Source organism: Leptonychotes weddellii, chromosome 4 (genome assembly GCF_054177405.1).
Source record: "Leptonychotes weddellii isolate Sample4059 chromosome 4, ASM5417740v2, whole genome shotgun sequence".
Taxonomy (NCBI): Eukaryota; Metazoa; Chordata; class Mammalia; order Carnivora; family Phocidae; genus Leptonychotes; species Leptonychotes weddellii.
Window position 1 is genome coordinate 6,066,613 of NC_138372.1, and position 10,636 is coordinate 6,077,248.

The following is a 10,636-nucleotide window of genomic DNA, read 5'->3' on the forward strand; positions in this document are numbered from 1 at the left end:
TTTTTTTTTTCTTTCCGTTAAGCTTTTTTTTGTGTAAGTGAGGACTGTTTTACAAAGTATATGCCAAAGTCTATCTCACCATGTCCCCAGTTCCACCAGGCTCGAGGACGCCGAGTCCATCTGTATTTCCCCTAGGACCCACCCAGCACCCAACCATACACATACCCCTAACTTCCGGAGAGGGGGGCTACGGAAGTAGCGTGGACAAGCTTTGAGGTAAGCCCGCCCGACTGCGCCGAGTTTGCATCCCCAGACATGGTTGTGAAACAGTGTGCCCAGAGGCCTTCAGGCCTGAAATGTAACCACAGATGCCCAAGGAGTGCCGCTCTCCGGTCCACCTATGGATCGATCTTGTCCAAAACTGTGAGTAGAAAAAAAAAAGAAGGATAACAATGTCCTGGGGTTAGATCATGGTGATGGGTGCACAGTTTTAGGAATACACTAAAACCTACGAACGGTACCCTTATAAGCAGTAAAATTTATGGCAAGTCAGTTATATCTCAGTAGAAAAAGAAAAAAGGAGCCACCATTCTTCCTTACTGGCTAGAAAGACGCGGCAGGAACCCTGCCAGTCATTTGAAAGTCCTGGCACTGCTGATATTCACTAACTGCTAACTCCCCAACTTAGAAGATCTAATCCAGGTTGTGGGTAACACTAGGCTACGCCAGGGCCCTGGCTGTGACCGTCTCGGGCCAAGTGGCCAGGAACCTGGGGCAGCCTGTCCGTTCTGCCCTCGAAGACAGGATGACAAAGACACAGGGCCCCAGACTGGACCCTGCAGAAGAAGGGGTTCCGGTGGGGGAGGGGCCTTCCCCACTGCAGCCCTGACATCAGAGAGTCGCTTGGGAGAATAACGGTGGAGCGGTCTGCGTGTGCCTGTGTGGCCTGTGGGGGTGCCCCGGGGAGCCCACCTAGCACTACAGAGTCCTGTGTGGGTCGACACGCACAATTTTCCAGGCCCCATCTCTGAAAAAGGAAGCCCAAGTTGACTGGTTGGGTTGGTGAAGAAATCGCCACCGGATTAAAAATAGCAAATAAATGTAAGAAGTTAAAATGCTGTACAAAGGGGAGAATTACTTTGAAATGTTTACTCATTGCTGTGCTGACGGGGCATTTCAACTAAACATAGTTTTAAGTTCTGTTTATTTTCCAGTTCCTAAAGTCAGCCTTTGGCTTATGCATCAAATCAACCTTTTTCCTAATTGAAGACAGAGAGAGGTCAGCTTATTCTTAGGAGATCTCTATCTATGGATTCATTGATCGATCCGTAGATATTTAATACATATGCTTACATACATACGTTATTTACTACTGTTTATCAGGTCCTTATTATATATGTTATACACTGCTATGTGTTTTATAGACTTGGTCTCACTTGACCCCCAGCAGCTCTATGAGATCCTTAATATTATGCCCATTTAGCAGGTGATATATTGAGTCTCAGAGAAGCTTCTGTCCCACATCCTTGTTTAAGGTCATACAGCTTAAAAGTGACAGACCTGGGGCGCCTGGGTGGCTCAGTTGGTTAAGCGTCCATCTGACTCTTGATTTCGGCTCAGGTCTTGATCTTAGAGTTGTGAGATTGAGCCCCACATCAGGCTCTTGCACTCAGTGGGGAGTCTGCTTGAGATTCTCTCTCTCCCTCTCCCTCTGCTCTTACCCCGCTCTCAGTAAATAAATAAATAAATAAAATCTTAAAAAAAAAGTGACAGACCTGGGATTTGGATGTTTGCTGAACCCCAAAGGCAGACTTAGCCTCAGAACACAGGGGCACTGTCTAACAAAGGCTGCAGGGACAGTGGGGGGGGGGGCGGGGGGAGGGAATCCTCTCCATTTTTATTTGAGTGAGTGAAAACTCCCCAACTCTGAGGGCGCCTGGGTGGCTCAGTTGGTTAAGCAACTGCCTTCGGCTCAGGTCATGATCCTGGAGTCCTGGGATCGAGTCCCGCATCGGGCTCCCTGCTCAGCAGGGAGTCTGCTTCTCCCTCTCCCGCTCCCCCCTCTTGTGCTCTCTCTCTCTCTCAAATAAATAAATAAATAAAATCTTATATTAAAAAAAAAAAAGAAAACTCCCCAACTCTGAGTCCAGAGAAGTGAGACTTGCCAAGATCTGTTTGCTCTGTCTGCAGCTTTCATAAATATACATAACTGGTACCTCCCATTTCTCCAACTCAAAGAGGAAAATAGGGCCAGTCTCTGTCCTAAGGATCCTCCCCCACTCTCCCCCCGCAAAGAACCCTGGGAGCAGCAGCTAACCCCAAGGCTGCCAGTCCTACGACTGCCCCCATCATCCCTCCAGAATAGATCCGGGACAGTCAGGTGGAGGGCTGCTGGTTTCCTCAGGCGCAGTTGGGTGAGGTGATGGAGGAGGATGCCCCATGTCTTAGACAGGGCTGACCCACCGCCCTCAATGTCTAGCTCTTTGGAGACACAAAGTCTTGCCAATCCACACAATGGATTACTTAACAAAGACTTACACTGGGGGTCTCCCTTGGCCAGGCTCGGGCCCAAGTGCTTTACAGAAATGACCTTGTTTAATCCTCATAAAAACACTAGACTTTTATTATTCCCGTCTTACAGATGAAGAAACCGAGGCACGGGGAGGTTAGAAAGCTCCCCAAGGTCATGCTGCTAGTTTGGGATGTGAGTCCAGGTGGTCTGGCTCCAGAGTCCTCCGCAACCCCCTGTATGTGCTACCATAACCTCCTGGATATCGGGGTGCAGAGTCTACCCGCTTCTCTAGGACTTCCTAGCAGCTGAGGTGGGCTTCAGATGACTCGTTCCCCACACACTTTTGAGGTGTGTTCCTCCCTGTCGACTGACCTCATCAGGGCCATCCTGGTCCATCCCAAACAGTGGAAAGGTCTAGATTCCACCCTCTCCTTCCCCAAGGCTTACTGGCCCACTGCAAGCTTCCAGGCACCTTTCCAACCATCTTCACTCACCTCCACTGCGGGGAGCCGCACACATCTCCCTGGCTACAGCCCTTCCTCAACCAGACGTTTCTGGTCTTACCCTGTTCCCTGAAGCCAGTGAGTGTCAAAGGGACCCTTGACTGGTTCCTCCCAGTTCAAGACCACTCCAAGATGGCTTCATGACTCCACTGTCAGAAACATGAACAGCACCACAACACTGAAAGGGCAATTTCTCTGGTTAAATAAACCAGCTGCCACCCCACAGCATATATAATAATATATATTACATAAGGTGTACCCGGCTGGCTCAGTCGATAGAGCATGTGACTCTTGATCTCGGGATCATGAGTTTGAGCCCCACGTTGGGTGTGGAGCCTACTTAAAAAAAAATAAAAGGGGCGCCTGGGTGGCTCCATCGGATAAGCGTCTGCCTTCGGCTCAGGTCATGATCCCAGGGTCCCGGGATCGAGTCCCGCATCAGGCTCCCTGCTCAGTGGGGAGTCTGCTTCTCCCTCTGCCCCTCCCCTTGCTTATGTGCTCTCTCTCAATAAATAAATAAATAAATAAATAAATAAAGTCTGTAAATAAAATAAAGATAATATGTATATTATTATTATTATGTACATACTACCTATGGCTCCAGATTGATGGTTCTTAACCTTTTGGGGGTTACATAATCCTTTGAGAATCTGATGAAAGCTATGAACTCTTTCCAAGGAAAAATACCAACAACTCACCTCGCACAAAATTTTACCTACAATTTCAGAAGCCCTCGGCTGCCTCCCCCCCAGCCCTTCCACCCATCCAATTTAAAAAGTTAGGAAAAGTACTGTGGTGCTGTCCAATAGAACGGTCTGTGATGGTGGGAAAGTCCCACGTCTCTGCGATCCACTGCAGTAGCCACGAGCCTCATGTGACCACCGGAATTAATTAAATAAAAGGTAACGTTCAGTTCCTCGTTGTGGAAGCACGGGGCTAGCGGCCGCCGTCTTGGATGACGCAGTTCTCGAGCCCATCCTGCAGAAAGCCAGAGCATCAGGAAATGGCACAGCTGGACTGGGCAATGGGTTGGCTTGCTGTCGCTGGCTTACGCTGAGGGGCCTCCGGTGAAAGAGCCCGAGCACATGGCTTTCTCTCCCTGTGCTTCCTCTAAGACACTGTTCGTTACACGAAGCATAATAGGTATTAGAAGGAGTCTCCGTGACAATCCACGTTTGGGGCCTGGGATCCCCAAATACAACATGGTAAGGTCGCTTTTCTTTGGTCACTAAATTTTAGTCCTTTAAATTAGTTGAAGGCGGATGGCCTTTCCATATCAAGGCAGGCAGTGTGTTCTGATTATAACGCAGCTGTGTGACTATGAGGACAGGGACGGTGTTTAAAAGGTAGCAGGGTGACTGAGTTTGGGCAGAATATTTTGCAAGGTCTGATGGGTCCCTTGTGCTGAGCAGCCCGGTGCTGTGTGCCCGGCAGCTCCCAGTAGGACCAGAAGTAGAGGTGGTCGGCCCCACGCGCTAACGGGCTGGAGGCTGTCTCTCTGCAGTCACTGGAGACAAGAGGACAAGCTCTCGGGCTCTGCAGCTGCGACTGTCCCTACTGAGACCAAGGGCAGAAGGAACCGGCTTCCCCTGAGCCCGTGGCGTCCTCAGAACCTGAAGGCTGCCATGAGCCTGCGTCTGACAGATCCTCTTTCTTGCCAACTGCGTCTAGGGAGGCAGCTCTGAAGCTTGTTTTTTTTCTACTCATACCTGGTCAAGGTCACCGATGACCTCTGTGTTGCTAAACCCCTTGGCTCCTCCCAAGTTTGCCCCATTTTGTTTGACTGATCAGCATCATCTGACACAGCTCATCCCTCCCTGATCCTGGAAACTCTTTCTTCCTTTCCGTTTGGATTTTTGGATGCCACTCTCTTGGTCCTCACCTCCTTCGCTGACCACTCTTCAGTTTCTTCTGCTAGCCCCCACCCTCTTTCTGTTGGGGGACCCCAGGACTCAGTCCACTTACACTCCCTCCCTGGGTGATCTCATCCAGCCTCATGGCTTATCACTCTCATCTGTACGCTGCTGACTCGCAAACTATTATCTGCAGCCATGACCTTTCTGCCAACCTCCAGGCTCTGATAGCCAGTAGCCAATTCAAAGTCTCGTGGATGTCTCATAGGACTCTGAAAATGGGACACATCCCCAGCTGAAGTCCTGACCCACACCTGGCCTCCCTTGGCTGCTTCTCCGAAGTCTCCCCCCCTTCTCCATGCGCGGGAACCCCATGCTTCCAGCGGGGAACCCCATGTTTCCAGCGCTCTGGCAAAAATCCTTGAGGTCCATCTTTGACCCCCCCTCTCTCTCTTCCCCCAGCATCTAGTCCATCAGCAATGCCTGCTGGTTCCACGTTCAAACTACAGCCAGAATCCGGACCCTTCTCTGCTTTTCTCATCACAGTCATCGCTCCCACCCTGTCCAAGCCACCGTCATGCTCTTGCCCGGCTGACGGTCGCAGCCTCCTACCCGGCTTTACTGGGCCCTCCCTCCCCGAAGCCCGTCTTCAGCACAGCATCCAGGAGTGACCTATTTAGAATGAAATCTAGTCACATCTCTCCTCTGCTCAAAAGTGGCTCCCCACCTTGCTCAGAGTCAAAGTCAAAGTCCCTTCTGTGGCCTAAGTTCAAATGAACCTGGCCCCAGCTGACTCCCAACCTCATGTCTTACTGCTCTCTCGCTTGCTTACTCTGTTCCAGTCGTACCTGCCTCCTCGCTGATCTTGGAACAAAGAAGTCCTCTCCCCCGTCCGGGAGGCCAGAGGAACCGGACCAGAGCCCTGCAGCCAACACCGCCACCATCTTCATCATCACTAATGAGAACCAGAGGCTGTAACCAGTTAGCCCGTGTCCATCCTGGTCCCCCAGCGAGACCTCAGAGGTGACAGTACTAAGGAGCACCCCGGGCCGTGGTTACAACACTCATCTCTTACAGCCAAAGGGCCGTGGAGGGACAAAGTGGCAATTCTCTCCTAATTCAGAAAAGAGTGACCTAGCACTTTATTTCTGATGCAGATAACATCTACATTATTCTACTGATTAATCAAAAAGGAAAAAAAAAAAAAGAAGAGTGACCGCATGCCAGTGAGAAATGTGGATTGTTCTATAGGAGAAAGAGTCATCCCAGCCCACTGAAGGGCAGGGTGAGAGAATCCCACACCTGGGCTTGACAAGGCAGAGTGGGAATTGCCGAGCATAGGCTGGGCCCTGGTCAAACAAGGCAGCCGGTAAAAAGACGCGGTCATTGGTGGAATGGGCTGCCCACCGAAGGTAAGTCTACTCTAAAGGATAACAGCTCAACAGAAAGCCAGAAAGAAAGTCACCCACATCCCAGGATATATAAGTATTTCCCACATGAGGACCATGGGGATGACTCCCATGAACGACACGTTAATGGAACCCCCTTTTCTCGACTCAGCCACACCAACACCCATCCTCAGTCCTTTGACAGATCCTGCCAAGTTTATGTGTTTGCAGTCATGGCCTCCACCATCGTAGTTAGCTGTGGGTTAGCATCACCCATGGCTTTCTATAAATAGGCAGAATGCTTAGCACAGCCCTCAGAAGACTGTGTGTGGCAAGCATCTGGACTTCTGGCTGGAAGAGATAAAGGCACTCACCGGACTTCTTTACTGGAGCTGTGTCTCTCCATTTGCCTGGAAGGAATGCCTTGGGAGAGCAGTTGGCCTTCAGGGACCTGGAGAAGCAAAGAAGTTATGAACACCAAACCAACGGCAGCCTGTGGGTACCTGGCAGGTCTGCTCAAGTGTCCTTCGCCAACCTTCTCTCCCAAGGGTGCTTTGGCCAGGAGGAACTTTTCCCTTGAGTTAAGGCACTGCAGTCCCCAGGAAATGTCTGAGAGTGTGTGTGCCTTCCAGAGACCTACGTGCACTGGTGTCCCCAACAGAATTTGCAAACTTCTAAGGTTAGAGAGAGAGAGAGAGAGATGGGTCAGACCTAACACAAGCATGGAGCTCAGGCTGCGAGGCTGAGCAGCGGCACCAAGTAGAGGCTCCATGGTGACCTGGGTCCCTTTGGGGTAGGCTAGTGGGGTGAAGGCAGTGGGGGGGGGGCAATCAAAGGCAAGTTTGGCCCTTTTCACAATTTCATCATGAGCCAGCCTGATCTGACCCCTCCTGTTTAGAAGAAAAACCAAATTAGTACTTTAAAGAAAAAACAAACAAACAAACAAAAACACTGGAGCCTTGTCTACTCCCTATTGTGAAATAAGCACATTTATGACACAGAAGGAAGCCTGATATCTCTGAGACCTTGAAAGGACTATTTGCAATATGTGGGCTGCGGGGCAAGGTGACCTTTAGACCACAGAGCGGCAATGCCTTGCGTGTGGGGCCCGCCCTTTCAGGGGACACGAGACACCCAGGTCACGTCCATGTTGTAGGGGACCTGGGAGGTTGCAAAAGGAAGAAATGTCAAAATAGGGTTAAAAAATTTATATTTCAAACATTTAATATTTTAAACAGAATGCTTTTAACACCCCTCCCCCCAATACAAGAGAACTATTTACCAGAACTGATACAAAAAGTCTGAAGGGGGCGCCTGGGTGGCTCAGTCGGTTGAGAGTCTGCCTTTGGCTCAGGTCATGATCCCAGGGTCCTGGATGGAGGCCCGCTTCCGGCTCCCTGCTCAGCAGAGAGTCTGTTTCTCCCTCTGCCTGTCTCTCCCCTGCTCGTGCTCTCTCTCTCTCTCTCAAATAAATAAATAAAATTAAAAAAAAAATCTGAAGGTTCTTTTGAACATGGAGCCCAGGCCAGATGTCCCACCCAGAGCAGATAAACCCCAGAGCAAGATACCCCGAGAAAGCAAGCCATGGGCATTGACCCAGGCACTGGAATCTGAGCCCTAGGATTGGATGGGTCCACTAGCCGTGTTTCTGAACTCAAGTGATCTATCACGCTGGCATAATGTCCAAGTGTCCATTCCTGACCAGGACTTGGTTCGGGGAGGAGAAGGCAGAAACAGAGCTGTCAACTCTATCGCTGAAAAGTGACTCCATCCCTTGGTGCTTTGCCACCATATTGTCATACAGTGAAATTGCTATTGATTCTTAAAGGCAGGGACTATATCTTATTCTATTTGGACCTATTCATAGCCCCAGTTCTTACGTCTGTGGATGCCTGATAAATACTTGTTGGGCTGAGTCATATTATCAAGGAAGTATGATCAAGAATTCCTTGGGAGATACACAGTAGTCCTCCCTTATCTGCAGGCGATACGTTCCAAGACCCCCAGTGGGTGCCTGAAACCTTGGATAAACCTATATACTCTATGCATGTGCACCTGTGTTAATGTTTAATTTATAAATTAGGCACAGTAATAACTAATAATCAAGTAGAACAATTATGTATGTGAATGTGGTCTCTCTCTCTCTCTCTGTCTATCTTATTGTACTGTACTCATCCTTCTTGGGACAGTGTGAGACGGTAAAATGCCTACGTGACCAGATGAAGGGAGGTGGATGATGAGGCGTGGTGCGTAGCCTTAGGCTACTATTGACCCTCTGACGATACCTTAGAAGGAGGATCTTTTGCTTGGGGACCGCGGTTGACGGTGGGGGACCGCGGTTGACGGTGGGAGACCTCGGAGAGCAAAGTCGCGGATAAGGGGGAGCACCGCGATAATTGTACACCGTCAGAGTCACAAAGCTATGCATTGCCTCTTGGTGCCATTTGAGACAGCCCTAGTCAAATTGCTTGGCCAATTGTCCCCATCTCTGTCATGTTGACGCAAACACCACCGACATCTTAACAAGGGGCCCGCAGCTCCCCCGCTCTGTGGCCCATTCTCTCCATAAGCACGTGCCGTGCGCACATAAACACGCACAACAGTCTTAGACCTGCCCTCAGCTGGAGAACGAAGAAGCTACCACGTAAGTATGATAACGTGCAATCTGTACAATCTACTCCGTCCCAGAGAAGAGAGGTAATCTCACGACATAGGAAAACGGGCTGTCTTCTACATAACTGCACTAATTCACCTCCAAGCAGCTGAAGGTCATTAGTGCACAGCATTTTAGTTTCAAGGGTATTCAGATTGGTCCTACTCACAACACCACATCAGCACTAAACAAGTGGAACTTCGGGGAGGACATAAAAGTGAGCTGAGACTCTGAATAGAAGCCCCCAACCAAGTGACAGAAAGGCGGGTCATCAGGAAGGGCCTGATGGGATGAGAACGAGCAAACCCAGTGGATGATCCATGCGGACCCCTGTCTGGGTTTGCTGCGGCCCTTCTGTAACTTCCCCAAGCAAGGGTGGGCGTAAGTCCTGACCTGAAACCCAAGGGTGGCCTGAAGATCTTGCAAGAGGACCAGGATGCTCAGTTTAGCGTTGCTGGTGGGCAGTCCCATCTGTCCTTTGCCACTTACTCGAGGATGGCCAGCCCTCCCTTCTTTTATTAACTGAAACAGAATCCTGAACGATTCTTTTGCCTGACCGCGTGGAACGAAATAAAACCAAAAACCCCATTCCGCAACCCTCCCGCCCCGCAGTGAGCCGCGAGTGGCTGGGCTTCCTTCCCGCGTCCTCGGGCTCCCTCTGCTGGAGGAAGCCTGAGTTACAGCTCTGATAACAGCCACTGGACTCAAGAGGCCCGATTACCCGCAAAAGAAAAAGAGAAGCAACTATAAAGAAGCCCCATGTTTCCCCAGCTCCCACCCCACTCCTCCCCGGCACTTCACCCCATGAGAATTGTAAACCACAGGGGCTACAAAACTTGCTCAAAGGCAGCATCCAGGTCCCAGGGCAGAACTACCTGATGGCCAGTAAGTTTTGCCCATGGTCCTCAAGAGCTCAGATCTTGAGCTGAGCTCCCGGTCCCCACTTTCCTTACCTTGTCCTATTTCACCAGAGTTGGGGTGGGTCCAGTGCTGATGATTTCATCCTTGTCCCACATGCCAGGTCCAAGTGTGTCCCAGGGACTCCCAGGTCTGCCCTGAGCCTCCTGTGTCCTTGGGCAAGTCGAGTGATCTCTGGGGCTCCCCGTCCTCATCTCTGAGCCCGGGGCTTGGACCAGATGATTTCTAAGTATCTTCCATTTGCGAGGTTAAAGTTTACTTGTACAAAAGGAAAGACAGGTTTTGATCCTTAATCAGATTTGCAATGAGAACGGCAGAGAGACTGCTGACTCTGCATTGGATGGAAAGCAAAAGACAACCGTGGGGTCAGGGTCCGGCCCTTTAGCCCCAGGATCCCAGCAGCACCGTGGAGCCTTTTCCTGCCGTCCGCCACCTGCCTCCCTGGTACTCCCCGCCTTCGGGATTCTGGGGTTGCCGCCTTGCCAGGTGGACACCACCGGCATCCCCTTTCCAGTGGAAACCCAGGCCCTCCATTCGTTCTCATGCCCTTTCCTCAGACCTAGACCCTGGGGGAGCCGCAGGGACGCGGCTGGCCAGTTGGCTCTGCCTGGAGGGTTCAGGCAGTCCCCTGGAGAACCGCCTGTCCCCGTGTCCTTGGCAGGAAGACTGGCAGCCGCAGTGCCTGTCCCAGGCTGAGCAGGGCTCCTGGTGTCAGTGCTGGGGCAGCCGTGGGCCTGGAGAGTTCCCCCCAAACTGAGGGCATCAGCATAGAGCAGGCTCTGGAGCCCCTGAGCCCTGCCACCTCCTCCGCCTCCCCTTCTCCCACCTGCATCCTCCTCCCAGCGCAGTGCAGGCTCCTGGGGCAGCCT

At 51.1% G+C, this 10,636-nt stretch overlaps 1 long non-coding RNA gene across 1 annotated transcript; it reads right to left on the reverse strand.

Annotated features, from left to right (window-relative positions):
* Positions 1–130: 130 nt before the first annotated feature.
* On the reverse strand, positions 131–9,356 carry LOC115941406 (uncharacterized). Its single transcript, XR_004076157.2, has 3 exons — positions 9,243–9,356; positions 6,571–6,647; positions 131–361 (listed from the first exon to the last, which is right to left on the reverse strand). It is a non-coding gene; the product is annotated as an uncharacterized LOC115941406 (long non-coding RNA).
* Between the last annotated feature and the right edge of the window lie 1,280 nt (positions 9,357–10,636).